This window comes from Sus scrofa, chromosome 8 (assembly GCF_054392235.1).
Source record: "Sus scrofa isolate SSC_HxYL_T2T_F1_AM1 chromosome 8, Sscrofa_HxYL_maternal_Yorkshire_Landrace_v2.0, whole genome shotgun sequence".
NCBI classification, from domain to species: Eukaryota; Metazoa; Chordata; class Mammalia; order Artiodactyla; family Suidae; genus Sus; species Sus scrofa.
The window spans coordinates 73,804,585-73,819,589 of record NC_139390.1 but is presented as its reverse complement, the minus strand read 5'-3'; the positions used below and the strand labels follow the sequence as shown (position 1 = coordinate 73,819,589).

The window sequence follows — 15,005 nt, the reverse complement described above, 5'->3', positions numbered from 1 at the left end:
TACACCACAGCTGCAGCAAGGCAGGATCCTTAAACCATTGCCCTGGGCAGAGTGAGGAGAGTGGGGACAAGCCGCATCATTAACCCACTGGGGGAACTCCTTTTTTTGCTTTTAAAAATTTTAGAACTTCTCTCTCTTTCTTTCCTCTATGTTCCCCCTTTTGTCCACAAAACAGGGCTCATTATTTGGGCTCTGAAAACCCATGATATTGTATATAAGAATTTGTGTGTTTGTATGCAGATGTACTTTTTTTTCCCCCAAAGGAGAACCTATATCCTTGAAGGGTCTTGTGGCCTCCCCAACCTCTTAAGATCTTCTTATTGCCCTAGACTTTAAGCCACTGGGAGCAGAAAAATCTTTTGATTTCTTACTCTAGATATGGTGGAAAGAGGCTGAGCTTTGGAGTTGCCAGTCTTGAGTTTTTAACCTTCCACAAATTATCCAACTGTTTAATTTCCTGTTCAGTAAAATGGGGGTAATAAGTTTCTTCTAAGAAGTAATTTAAATAATATATGTGAAGTGCCTAGCAGGTACTGAGTGGTAAACAGTGTCTGACTGATCAATACATTAAGGTACTTACGTGGTTCTACATTACACTTTGTAACTAAGGACTTAAAAGTAAGCAGGCAGTCATAATTCTCAGAGCAAATAGATCTTCTGAACACGATTGTCAAGCTGAAGTTCTGTGAATTATTAGTAGAACTTTCCCACGCTGTAGGATTACTGAATTTGGGACCCCTGAGATAAAGTAGGGTTACAGGGAACCACTATTTTTTTTTTTTTTGTCTTTTTGCCTTTTCTAGGGCGGTTCTTGCGGCATATGGAAGTTCCCAGGCTAGGGGTCTAATCAGAGCTGTAGCCACCAGCCAACGCCAGAGCCACAGTAACGCGGGATCCAAGTCGCGTCTGCAACCAACACCACGGCTCACGGCAATGCTGGATCCTTAACCCACTGAGCAAGGCCAGGGATTGAACCCGCAACCTCATGGTTCCTAGTAGTATTCGTTAACCACTGAGCCACGACGGGAACTCCGGGAGCCACTATTGGTGGCCAAATTGTGTCTAAGCATCCACAATCTTGATTTCTCTCTGGTACTGTACATATAGCAGATCCTCAGGCCCTAAATGTGGGACACCTTCCTTCATAGGGGAAGAGGAGGTGTAGTTTAATCTCTAAATAATTAATAATGTCTTATTCCATAGGCATTTCCTAGGCAGCTTTTTCATCCAGATCCCCAGCTGAGGTGCTAACCCATCTTGCATAAGATATTGTGATAGGAAATTTTCTAAGTCAGAACTCAGTAGTGGGATTGATTCTGGTTTCTATGATTTAATTATTTTAAAATCTTAGTCAAGTGACTTAAATAAACTCTTTAAGCCTCAGTTTCCTCATTTGTGAAGTGGGGAGGTAATAATAGCATTTTCTTCATTGGTTTGTTGAGAATTTAATGAGAGAATTCATTTAAAGTTCTTAGTAAATAGCTTTAATAAATGTCATAAGTAGATATATAAATGTCACCCATGATTATGATTAGAGCTTGCTCAGTATCTGCTTTGTTACTGACCATTGACACATATCCTAGAATTATTATTATTATTATTATTATTTTTTTGTCTTTTGTCTTTTTGTTGTTGTTGTTGTTATTGTTGCTATTTCTTGGGCCGCTCCCGCGGCATATGGAGGTTCCCAGGCTAGGGGTCCAATCGGAGCTGTAGCCACCGGCCTACGCCAGAGCCACAGCAACGCGGGATCCGAGCCGCGTCTGTAACCTACACCACAGCTCACGGCAACGCTGGATCGTTAACCCACTGAGCAAGGGCAGGGACCGAACCCGCAACCTCATAGTTCTTAGTCGAATTCGTTAACCACTGCGCCACGACGGGAACTCCTAGAATTATTATTTTTATTATTATTATTTTTTTAGGTCCACACCCATGCCATGTGGAGGTTCCCAGGCTAGGGGTCGAATTGGAGCTGTAGCTGCTGACCTACGCCAGAGTCATAGCAACGCAGGATCCAAGCTGGGTCTGCGACCTACACCACAGCTCATGGCAACACCAGATCCTTAACGCACTGAGTGAGGCCAGGGGTCAAACTCGCAACCTCATGGTTCCTAGTCGGATTCATTTCCGCTGCTCCACAATGGGAACTCTTATGCTATATATTTTTAAAAAGTTTATTTTTCTTGAAATATAGTTGACTTACAGTGTTAATTTCTACAGTACAGCACACGATTCAGTTATACATATCTATATATTAATATAGCAAGCTCTAATCATAATCTATATAGATATATACATTTCTGTTTCAAATTCTTTTCTATTATGGTTTATCACAGGATATTGAATATAGTTCCCAATGCTATACAATAGGACCCTGTTGTTTATTCTTTCGGTATATAATAGTTTGTATCGGCTAATCCCAACTCCCAATCCATCTCTCCCCCACTCCTCCTCCCTCTTGGCAACCACAAGTCTGTTCTCTATGTCTATGAGTCTGTTTCTGTTTTGTAGATAAGTCCATTTCTGTCATATTTTAAATTCCACATATCAGTTATATCATATGGTATTTATCTTTCTTTTTCTGACGTAACTTCACCTAGAATGATAACTTCTAGATCCATCCATGCTGCTGCAAATAGCATTATTTCATTATTTATGGCTGAGTAGAATTTCATTGTATATACATGCTACATCTTCTGTATCCATTCATCTGTTGGTAGACATCTAGGTTGTTTCCATATCTTTGCTATTGTAAATAGTGCTGCAATGAAACTTGGGGTTCATATATCTTTTCGAATTAGAGTTTTGTTCAGATATATGCCCAGGAATGGGACTGCAGGTTCATATGGTAGTTCTATTTATTTTTAGTGTTTTGAGGAACCTCCATGCTGTTTTCCATAGTGGCTACCCCAATTTACATTCCCACCAACAGTGGAGGAGGGTTCCCTTTTCTACACATCCTCTCCAGCATTTGTTACCTGTATCCTTTTTAATTATGGCCATTTTAAGCAGTGTGAAGTGGTGCCTCATTGTAGTTTTGATTTGCACTTCTCTGATAATCAGCAATGTTGAGTATCCTTTATAACTTCTTTGGAGAAATATCTATTTAGGTCTTTTGCCCATTTTGCTGTTGGGTTGCTTTTTTTGTTTGTTTGTTTTTGAGTCGTTTGAGCTGTTTGTATATTTTGAAAATTAAACCCTTATCAGTCACATCATTTGCAAATATTTTCTTCCAGTTTGTCCTAAGGATTTTTAAGGTTATTTCTTTCATCTTGTTGTGCCTATTGATGAAAAAAGAACAAAAAGACAGTAAGCAAACAAAAAAACCTCTCTAGGAGCAACCAAACATATACATAAATAAAATATAGAAAAAAACTGGATTACAGGGAATTCCCGTTGTGGCAGAGCAGGAGTGAATCCGGCTAGTATCCATGAGGATGCGGGTTCAATCCCTGGCCTCATTCAGTGGGGCAAGGATCCAGCATTGCCATGAGCTGTGGTGGAGGTCACAGACGTGGCTTGGATCCTGCATTATGGCTGTGGAGTAGACTGGCAGCTGCAGCTCCAATTCGACCCCTAGCCTGGGAACCTCCCTATGGTGATCTTCAGGTGCGGTCCTAAAAAGCAAAAAACAAACAAACAAAAACCAAGCAACCAAGCAACCAAGCAACCAACCAAACAAAAACCAACAAAACCCAAAACAACTGGATTATAAACTATATTAGATTTACTCAGTTCAGCTTTTGGTCTACAAATATAAAAGTTACTCTGTGATGCCATTGAGTTACTGCTGGCAGGTGGTTATTTCTTTGGACCACCCTCACAGGTAGTGTTTATATGTACTGAAAATCAGTTTAAAAATGACTCAGAATCTGAGGATATTATCTTGTCCTCCATATTATCTCTTCACTCTGAGAAGAAAATGTAACCCAATAGTTAAGAACACAGGCCTTGAGTTTCAAAATACTGAGTATTGTACACCCTGTACTTAGAATAAACCTGAATCATAGTGAGTTAGATTTTCAATATTATGGGTGAACGTTTATGGGTTAGACGTTTTTCTATTTGTTACACTTTGGGGAAGCTGGTTGTGATGTCATCTAATCATGGAAATAATATCATATTTTGTGACCATTTATTGTATACACTGGGTGCTGCTCTAAGCACTTTTCATGAATTAATTCTCACTTAATCCTAACAAAACCCTGATGAGATAGGTTCTACTATTATATACATTTTACTATAAGGAAACCAACACGCAGAAAGAATAAGTAGCTTTTCAGTTAGACAGCCAGTAAGTAGCTAAAGCCAGACAGACTGACTCCAGGGCCCCTGTTCAGTCCTCTAGTCCATGCTGTCTGGGCTTGAATTGAAGCCCTGATATTAAGACACAGCTTCTTTGGCCTTTCTTTCATAACAGTGGCTGCCATTGCCCATATCTGGGTATCTTGATGTTAATAGTGGAAAAAAATCACAGGGAATCAGAATACCTAGATTCTAGTTCTGTTTTTTTTTTGTTTTTGTTTTTTTTTTTTTTGTTTTTTTTTTTTTGTTTTTTTTTTTTTGCCACACCTGTGGCATGCAGAAGTTCCCAGGCCAGGGACAGAACCTGCCCTAGAGCAGTGACAATGCCAGATTCTTAACCCACTAAGCCCCCAGGGAACTCCCCCAGTTCTCGACTGATCACTTACCAACCCTGGAACTTTGGGAATGTCCTTAGACTTCACTACATTTCTGTTTCTTTAACAAGAACTTGCCTATTTATTTTCCAAGGCATGTGATGTTGTCCTTCATCAGCAGAGTAGGATATTAGCAGTCTGGACTTGCAATCCAAGAGAACCTTAAAATATTTGCAGTTGAATTCTGCTGAAATTCCTGGTTGAGAGGAGTGGTTTTTGGGAAAAGAACTATTTAACCCCTCTCCCGGGAACTCCAAAATCTGTCTCTGGATCAAGTCACATTATGGGTAGCCTACACCTTTAGATTAGTTAGCTCCTTTGAAGAATCACCTTCACTTAGGTGCATTTACTAAAGCTCACAGATGAGAGACCCTTGTAGGAAATCCACTCTCTCTCTCTCTCTTTTTTTTTTTTTTTTTTTGGTCTTTTTAGGGCCATACTTATGGCATGTGAAAGTTCCCAGGCTAGGGGTCGAATTGGTGCTGTAGCTGCCAGCCTACACCCCAACCACAGCAACGCAGGATCTGAGCTGCGTCTGTGACCTACACCTCAGCTCACGGCAATGCCAGATCTTTAACCCACTGATCAAGGCCAGGGATCAAACCCAAGTCCTCATGGACACTAATTGGGCTTGCTAACTACTGAGCCATGATGGGAACTCTGAAAACCTATTCTTATCAAGTGCCTGGCATGTGCTGGACACAGTAAGTGAGTGAGTTCATTATGATGGTGAACACCTCAGACACAAGTCTGTGCCATCATGGAGTTTATCCAACAGTGGATCTAGAGCTGGCAATGTCAGGTGTAATACTGTGTGGTGAGGAGTAAGACTGGAGCAGTTCAGAGCATGTAGGAGGATTTTATGGACGGTGTCCCAGAGAAAGTGAGATGTAAGCTATAGCCTGAGTTGAAGGTAGTCAGAACATAGGAAAGTGTTCAAGGCAGAGAATAGCATTGGTGAAGTCTGGAGGAAGAATAAACAAGGTGAATTCTAACAACTTAGAAAAGTCTAGAATGGCTGCAAAAGGATTCCAGTGAGAAAGACATAAGGCTAGAAGAGAGGAGCAAGGCTAGTCAAACAGAATCTCAAGCCTAGTGAAGGACTTTTCCATAAAATATTGTTGAAAGCTGAACTATATCACTTAATATGCATTATATAAAACTATACAGGGGAAATTCTTCCAGAATTCTAATTTAGGAAAAATCTTGTCCTTGCTATCTAATAACTTATTTTTCTGGAGTCGCATTGATTGTAGGGTATCCAGAGCAGTGCCTTTTCCTTCTGCATCTTATTTTAAGAATATTAATCATTTTTCTTACAACTATTGATATGATTTATTTCCTCCTTTGCTGTAATAAGAAATGTGTTAACATTCTGTGTTTTCCTATCACTCTGGTTACTAGAAAAGCTAAATATTTGATGCTTAATTAATAGTTGATACAGGATATATGAGGTCTTTAGTATAATCTGGGGGGCTTTAAGAAAAACAACACAAAAATTTAAGTAAGAAAAATGTTTGATTAAATAAGTAAAGAGGGGAGTCCCGTCGTGGCGCAGTGGTTAACGAATCCAACTAGGAACCATGAGGTTGCAGGTTTGGTCCCTGCCCTTGCTCAGTGGGTTAACGATCCAGCGTCGCCGTGAGCTGTGGTGTAGGTTGCAGACGTGGCTCGGATCCCGCGTTGCTGTGGCTCTGGCGTAGGCCAGTGGCTATAGCTCCGATTGGACCCCTAGCCTGGGAACCTCCATATGCCTCGGGAGCGGCTCAAAGAAATAGCAAAAAGACAAAAATAAAATAAAATAAAATAAAATAAATAAGTAAAGAAATTGCAAAAAAATTTCAGATTTTAAAGAGTTAACAAATAGTACAAACATTATAACATATGGAAAAACATCTTAATGTTTTTAGTAGCTGCCTGACCTCTATTACAGCATCCAGGCATCTGAAGCCCTATTTCTCCTCCTCTACTCATGTGTTTCCAGTGCCAGCTTCCAAGACATATTCATATCACGATATGATCTCTGGTCCTGCACCTTCAGGTCACGTGGAGAATGAGTAGGTATAGAGAGTTAGGCGTGGAAAGTAGGAATCTTTGTAGAAGCCATTCCCTCATGAGGATGGCTAGCCATGTTGTAACTCTCTATAAGAGTTTACTGTGTATCATACACATCTGTCACACTAAACCCAAACTAAATGTCTCCCCATCTCAGCTTCCCAGAATGCCCATGGCCATTCCAGTGCCATTTGAATTTAGGAGAAGCGTGATGGAGGAACCATGGGAGTGGAAAGAGACAGAGGGTTAACTAATTGTAGGTAACTGACAATTGAGCCTATGAACTTCCTTTCTGCTTTGTCTACCTTCTAACGTAACTAACCTTACTATTTTTTTTTGCTGTGAACTGTCTAAAATAGTTTTTGAGAAGAAATAGATATAAAAATTTAATCAATAGGGTAGTGACCATAAACCCTACCTAGTTATCATTCTTTTATAGTAATAATACCTTAAAATGTATGACAATAAATAACTTCATTCACTGTATGTTGGGCACTGGGCTAAGTGGTTTAGATGATTTATCCTATTTAATATTGACCAAAGCCCCATGTGATGGGTACTGTGATTCCCCCACCAACATTTTACTGTTGAAAAAAATGGAATCTTAATGAAGTCAAATAATTTGCCAAAGGCCAGGTGGTAGGATGAGAATTTGAACCCAGGTCTGCCTGCAGTAAAAAGTTTCCCTGAAAATGGTATGGACATACATGGTATGTTTATTTTTCACCAGTGGTGTGAGGACAGGAGGACCAAGTTTCTATAAAGAGCTTGTTTGTAAAAATGAAGTAGGAAGTGAACTTACATGAAATGGGTTTGTGAAATTTCAGTTCCAAATCCTAACCTGAATTATGATTTTTTAAAGTACAATTGCATGAAAAGTAAAAAAAAAAAAAAAATTGTCTTGCTTCTCCTGAAAACAAGAGGCTTTTTCTTGGAATTGGAAGTGTAGTGCATACTGGGCAAGATGAATCAACTTTTAAATAAACAGTTAGAGCAGACTAGATAATTGAGTAAGTTGAAGCTTGCTGAGTCTATCACATCATTTCTTACCAGACACCATCTAATCACTTGTTTCAGAAATGCTGGCATCTACACTGATACATCTACCCTGAAATCATGCACATATCTCAGCTCTCCTTCCTCAGTAGGCCCATAGACACAGGATGCAGCCCTCTGTTTACGGCTTTTGTGCTGTACAGGCTCCCTTTCCCACCTGCCACCATTGACATTCACCCATCTGCTTGCAGGGAGTGGGTCTCCTAGACCCACCTTTGGGATGCTAGACCAGTGTGAAGTTGGTGCTACCACCTGTTTGTTCAGCCCAAGATGTAGGGTTAGAATTGTATACTTCAGATATATTGTCTTTTCCTCATAACTATGAACGGTAGTTACTTAATACTGTTGATGACTGAGGCTCAAGGTGACTAAGTAACAAACAGAAGCTGAGGCTACACAGACAGAGCATGAGTTTGCACCAATGTCTGTGTCCTCCACTTTCTACTTTTCAAAATACTGTCAACATAGGACTGGGAAAATAGCAGCACAGAGGGTATCCTTTGACTGGAACCATCAGCATTAGTAAGTTAGCATTGCCCCCAGGCATTTTCCCTCTGTTTCTGGCCTGGGGTCCATAAATATTTTTTAAAATTAAAGTTAGTTGATTTAGAATATTGCGCCAATTTTTGCTGTATAGCAAAATGATTCAGTCATACATCTATATACAGTCTTTTTAAAAATATTATTTTCTATCATGGTTTATCCCAGGAGATTGGGCATATATCCCTGTGTTGTACAGTAGGACCTCACTGCTTATCCATTCTAAGTGTAATAGTTTGCATCTACCAACGCCAAACTCCTAGTACATCCCATTCCCTTCCCCTCCCCCTTGGCAACCACAAGTCTGTTCTGTATGTCTGTGAGTCTGTTTCTGTTTTGTAGATAAGTTCATTTGTGCCATATTTTAGATTCTACATCCAAGTGATATAATATGGTGTGTGTCTTTCTCTTTTACTTACTTCACTTAGTGTGATAATCTTTAATTGTATCCATGTTGCTGCAGACGGCATTATTTTATTCTTTTTTATAGCTGAGTAGTATTCCATTGTATATATGTACCACATCTTCTTTATCCATTAATCTGTTGATGGACATTTAGGTTGTTCCCATGTCTTGGCTACTGTGAATAGTGCTGCTATGAATATAGGGGTACATGTATCTTTTTGAATTATAGCTTTGTCTGGATATATGCCCAGGGGTGGGATTGCTGGAGCATATGATAGTTCTATTTTTAGTTTTCTGAGGAACCTCCATACTGTTTTCCATAGTGGTTGCACTGATTTACATTCCCATCTACGGTGTAGGAGGGTTGCCTGGGTTCATCTTAGTTCTCCTGCTTTCCTTTGATAACAAGATCATTCTGGGCCCAACGGCAATTAAGTATTTGCCTTATCTATAAGAAATCTAGGAACCCAGCATAATTTAGTGTTCAATAGATAAGTAACTGGAAAAGTTTTTTTTTTTTTTTTTAGGGCCACACCCACACCATATGGAAGTTCCCAGGCTAGGGGTCAAATCTGAGTTGCAGCTTCCAACCACAGCCACAGCAACGCCAGATCTGAGCCACATCTGTGACCTACCCCACAGCTCATGGCAACCCTGGATCTTTAACCCACTGACAGAGGCCAGGGATCAAACCTGTGTCCTCATGGATACTAGTTGGGTTTGTTACCGCTAAGCCACAACAGGAACTCCAAGATTGCGTTTCTTTCTTTCTTTCTTTTTTTTTTTTTTTTTTTTTTTTTTTTTTTTTTTGTCTTTTTGCCTTTCCTAGGGCCGCTTCCCTGCAGCATATGGAGGTTCCCAGGCTAGGGGTCTAATCAGAGCTGTAGCTGCCAAGCCTATGCCAGAGCCACAGCAGTGCGGGATCCGAGTGGCGTCTGCGACCTACACCACGGCTCATGGCAATGCCAGATCCTTAACCCACTGAGCAAGGCCAGGGATCGAACCCGCAAACTCATGGTTTCTAGTTGGATTCGTTAACCACTGCCCCACGATGGGAACTCCTCTTTCATTTTTTTTAAAAAAAAACTTTTGTCGTAGGTTTTCCTTTATTGTAAAGCTTCCTGAGGAGAGAAAATACTGTGAAAGAGATATCGTACATGTTCAGTTTTTTGAGAACTAGTTTCTAAATGAGTGGAAGATTCCACCATGAAGAAAGAGAAAAAGTTTCTCCAAATCATAGACTCTGTGAGTCAGAGGAGACCTTAGGATCATCTAAGGGATTGTGTCCCTGTCCTAGTTTCACAGACCTAAAACCTTGGGCCATCCTTGACTCATCACTCTTCCCGTTCCTTGGCACATCCTGTCAGCTCTCCCTCTGGAATGGATCCAGAATCAAACCATTTTGCATGACTTCCATCCACTGTGGCCCAGTCTTACCACCCTAGTGGTCCCTCTGCTTCTTGTTCCTTTTCAGTTTATTCTCTAGTCAGCAGCCAGAGTGACACATTAAATATATAAGCCAGATCAGGACCTTCCCCCAGTGGGCCCTCACGTCAGCCTATGTTAAAGACAGTCCTTATACAGCCACAAGGCCCTGCATGTCTGACCCCATCTGTCTGATGTCCTTCTTTTCCTACTTTGTATGCTGCTTCCTCTGCTCAGGCCACACTGGCTGTGCTACTTCATCTTGATCACACAAGGGTTGCTTCTGCCTCTGGACCTTTGAGGAGCCCTTGGCTTAGAGTGCTTTTCCCCAGAGCCTACATAGCTTACTCCTTTCCCTCCTTTAGGTCTTCACGCAAATTTTATCATCCTCACTAATCCCTGTCCTGCTTTATTTTTTTCCATTGCACTCACCATCAATTAATGTATACTTTCCTAACAAATTTTGTTGTCTGTCTTTCTCTTCTACAATAAATGCAGGGAATTTATCTGTTTTGTCTATTACTGAATCTCTAGCACATGAACCTAGTAGGGACTCAGTTAATATTTGTGGAATTAAGTAAAATCTGGTCATTCAGCCATTTTGTTGTGCAGATAAGGGGCATGAAGTTCTAGAGAGATTATTTTTTTCAGGGTTTCACTACTGGTTAGGGTCAGTGTTGGGAGCACTGACTTTCAATTTAGTGTCCATTTTACCACATGATATTTTGTTTTGAGCAGTTCTTAACTGATACCACATTCCAGGTTTGAGACTCAGTACATCAAAAAATGATAATGGAAGAGGCAGTGAGCCCGAGAGAGGGGGAGAGTGAAAGAAAGCAGAGAGGCAGTGGCTTAAGAATCTGACTGCAGCATCTCAGGTCACTGTGGAGGTGCAGGTTCCATCCCTGGCCAGGCCAGGTGCAGTGGGTTAAAGGATCTGTGCGTGTTGAAGATGTGGCTTGGATTCAATCCCTGTCCTGGGAACTTCCATATGCCTTGGGTGTGGCCATTAAAAAAAAGCAGAGAAGCCAGAAGGGGTGTGTGTGTGTGTGTGTGTGTGTGAGAGAGAGAGAGAGAGAGAGAGAGATGGAGAGAGAGAGAGAGATGGAGAGTCACACACACAGAGAGGGGGGAGAGAGAGGGAGAGAGAGAGAGAGAGAGAGAGAGGAGGGAGGGAGAGAAGTCAGGGAGACAGAGAGGAAATAAGACTCAGAGGACAGAAGCAGTTCTGTCAGGATTCATGCCTCCAGCTGCTCCCCATTCAGAGATATTCTCCAACCCACTTTACTGCTGTCACACTTAATTCCATTCAAACCAGTTCTGGCCCTGTATCCCTTCTCTGGGAGCTGCGGAACAAAATGTAAACTCCTTAGCTTGGCAAACAAGTCATCATCTGCCTCCTCTTGTTTTTCTTAACCCAACACTGAAGAATACTTCCTGACATCCTGACACTCCTGCCATATTGTTTCATTTCCCTTCCCCAGACTCTCCAGATCTTTCTGAATATTTGTCCATCTGCACTTGTGGTTCCTGAGTCTAGAATTCCCTCTTTACTTCTTCCACTTAAAAAACTCTGTATCTTGGAGTTCCTGTCCTAGCGCAGTGGTTAATGAATCTGACTAGGAACCATGAGGTTGAGGGTTTGATCCCTGACCTTGCTCAGTGGGTTAAGGATCTGACGTTGCCGTGAGCTGTGGTGTAGGTTGCAGACGTGGCTCGGATCCCGTGTTGCTGTGGCTCTGGTGTAGGCTGGAGGCTACAGCTCCGATTCGACCCCTAGCCTGGGAACCTTCATGTGCTGCAGGAGCAGCTCTCAAAAAGGCAAAAAGACAAAAAACAAAAAAACAAACAAACAAAAAAAACCCAACCTCTGTATCTTTTCAGAGGCAGCTCAAAAATCCCCTCTCCTGTGAAACTTCCCCCTTTTCTCCCAGCAGAGTCAGCTTTTCTGTTTTTTGAGTGCTTAAATAAGAGCAGTATGTCCCGCAGCATCTGAATTACCTAGTCATCTTAGTATCATTGTGTCTCTAGTAGCTAGTACAGTACAGGGCCTAGTAGGTGCTCAAAATGTGTTTGCTGAGTGAATTAAGTCCAATTGCAGAAGCTTAACTGAAGTTGGCTCTTATGATAACTAATTACGGGCAGTGTAAAGTAGAGGACCGAGCAGACTTAGCTGCTTATACAAAGTAGTCAGGCTATTGCTCACTTAAAGCCCTCTCTTGTGGCAACAAATAGTGAGTCTAAATTCGAGCCTCATTAAGTCAAAATCTGCAATGGCAGATTTTACTGGCAAAATTCTCTCCAACTTTGCTTTCTTTTCCAAAATCTATAGTAATTACACATTTTTAATTCGTTAATTCATTTGGTAAATCTTTATCAAGCAAATATTCTGAGTTAGGTACCATTCTAGCATCTGGAGATACTGGAGGTAAACAAAACAAGTATCCCTGTCATCAGAGAGCTTATGCGCTAGCAGGGGAGGCAGATTTTAAACAATTGTAACGATAAGTGATGTTACATATATTAGTAGTTCTAAAAAGCACAGTAATTCCTAGTGTTTATTGAACTCTTAATATGCAAGTCACTACTGTAAATTCTTAGCATGTTGATGTTTACTAGCTTTCTCAACCTTGTGTGTTTTGTTTTCAGGTAAGGAAGCTGGGGCACAGAGTGAAGAAGGAAAGGGGTCACAAGCCAGGAAGGGCAGAACTGGTCTGTTTAAACCATTGTATTATACCAATGTCATGACATGCAAGCGTGGAGTTGGGGTTACTTCACGTTTTCTTCCACCTCTATGACACCAGGACTCAGAAGATACTTCAGAATGTGGTTGAAGGTAGCACATGATCCCAGGCTGGTTTCTAATCTTTGTTCCTATGAGTCTCTTCTCTGTGTAAACTTGAGCAAGTTATTTAGCTTATTTAGCATGCACTGTTTCATTTTTAAAAAACGTAACGTATGGGTTTGAGTAGTTGTTCTCTAAGAACCTTTCCGTTTTGAAATCATCGCATTCAAATGTCACCTCCTCAGGGAGCTCCCTGGCCACCTGTAGTCTTTCTTCCTCTTTCTTCCCTCACTCTGTTTTAGTTTTCATTCAAGGGCTTGTCATTACTTGTCACCGATTTGGTGCTCTGTTTACTGCTGTTCTTTAAATGCCTAAAATAGCACTTAGTGCATGGTATTCACTATGTTGATCTTTGTTGGATGTGCTTTCCAGGAGATTGGGCTGGGTAACCATCCTTAGCTCTGGGGACCTTTTCACAGAAATGTGTGCTTGGCGCCAACATTTCTAAAACTGCAAAAAAGGAGACAAATGCTATATATATATTTATACACACACACCCACACTTCATAAACTTGGCTTGAAAGTAGCTGACTTGGCCTGTTTGGGTGTGGGATGGATATGATAGGAAGCATCAGAGGTCCAAGACAGAAGGACAGTCTCTATAAGGGTTTCTGTCTTTCTTTCTCCATTTTTCCAAGGTTATGACCTGAATAATGTTTCAGCTTCTGGCTGATGCAGCTTAGTCTTCCTTGCTTCATGGAGGTAGCATCCCCCAGACAGTCATTTTGAAATGATGTCCAAAGTGCGCCAGACACATAACTCCAGGGTTGATCTTTTCATGTAAGTTTTCTAAATACATCTTTAAATAGCACCCATACATTTCTAGTTCATGTATAAATTAGAATGTAAATCCCCATCCACTCTGGAAAACCCACAGTCATTTCCTTCTCCTTGCTCACCGCAGCTTATCTTTAAGTCATTATCAAACCGGTGGTTAGGTGGGTCTGTGGGCAGAAAGCTGCTGAGTCCTGGGAAAGATGAAAGTGCAGGGAGAGAGCTGAAAGCGTCAGCAGAAGTGTGATGACAATCAGTTTCATAACGACCATCTCTAACCTGGGAATTCTCTTTCTAGTGTCTGGCTTACGGAGTGTGGTTGCCAGTACTCTTACTTTTTCCCTTGTCTTTGGTGTTTATCAAAGAAAAGAAGTGTCCCAACTTTTGTGCCCCTCTTTGCAAAATGTAGTGCAACCTGTGTGTTGATGTCTTTTTTCTGGTAGTCATGTGCAGTCTATATGGGCCATCCCTTCAGAGCAAGCAGCTTTGTGTGAAAGAGGAACACACCTAGGGATTCATAGCTTTCATGTGTTTGAGACTTGTTTTCTCAAAGAGAGTATTTTCAAGTTCTAATAAAATTCAGACTGTGCATCTGGGTCAGTTTGAATATTTGCTTCAGCTCATACAATACCATATACTGGTAGGTATTTGAATGTTAGACTTTAGGCCATCTGTGTAATCACTGAAATTGTGGGCAGAATTTTTTGAGTTCTCTCCATTTACTTTTTTTTTTTTTTTTTTTTGGCTGCACCTGCAGCATATGGAAATTCCTGGGTCAGGGATTGAATTTGCACTGTAGTTGCAACCTGCGCCACAGCTGCAGCAATACCAGATCCTTAACCTGCTGCACCACATGGGAACGTTCCATTTACTTTTTTTTTTTTTTTTTTAAGAAAGATGATTCATAGCTTTCATTAGATTCTTGAATGAATGCTTGACTGCTGTGGAGGATCTGTGTGAGAGCACTGAATGAGAAATCTGAAGGCCTGGGTTTTTCAGGCTGTGAGGGTAAGTAGAATTTGAAGAAAGACATTACTCTTCTGGGTGTTAGATTCCTCACCCATAAGTGAGACAATTGAATTAAATAAGTGTTTTCCCAAACTTTATTCATGTACGTGGTCGTTTATGTACTATTGCCTTTGTGATTGTTGTCTTATTCTGCTCTAACCTGTACTGTTTACTTAAAAAATTTAAACACTTAAAAATAAAATATTTCATAAAGT

General features: G+C 40.9%; 1 long non-coding RNA gene across 1 annotated transcript in view; it reads left to right on the top strand.

The window, feature by feature from the left end:
• Positions 1–15,005, top strand: part of LOC146400856 (uncharacterized) — a 22,251-nt gene extending 7,246 nt beyond the window's left edge. The window contains exon 2 of the long non-coding RNA XR_014812661.1: positions 12,813–15,005. This is a non-coding gene — a long non-coding RNA (uncharacterized LOC146400856). The remainder of the gene's footprint in view (positions 1–12,812) is intronic.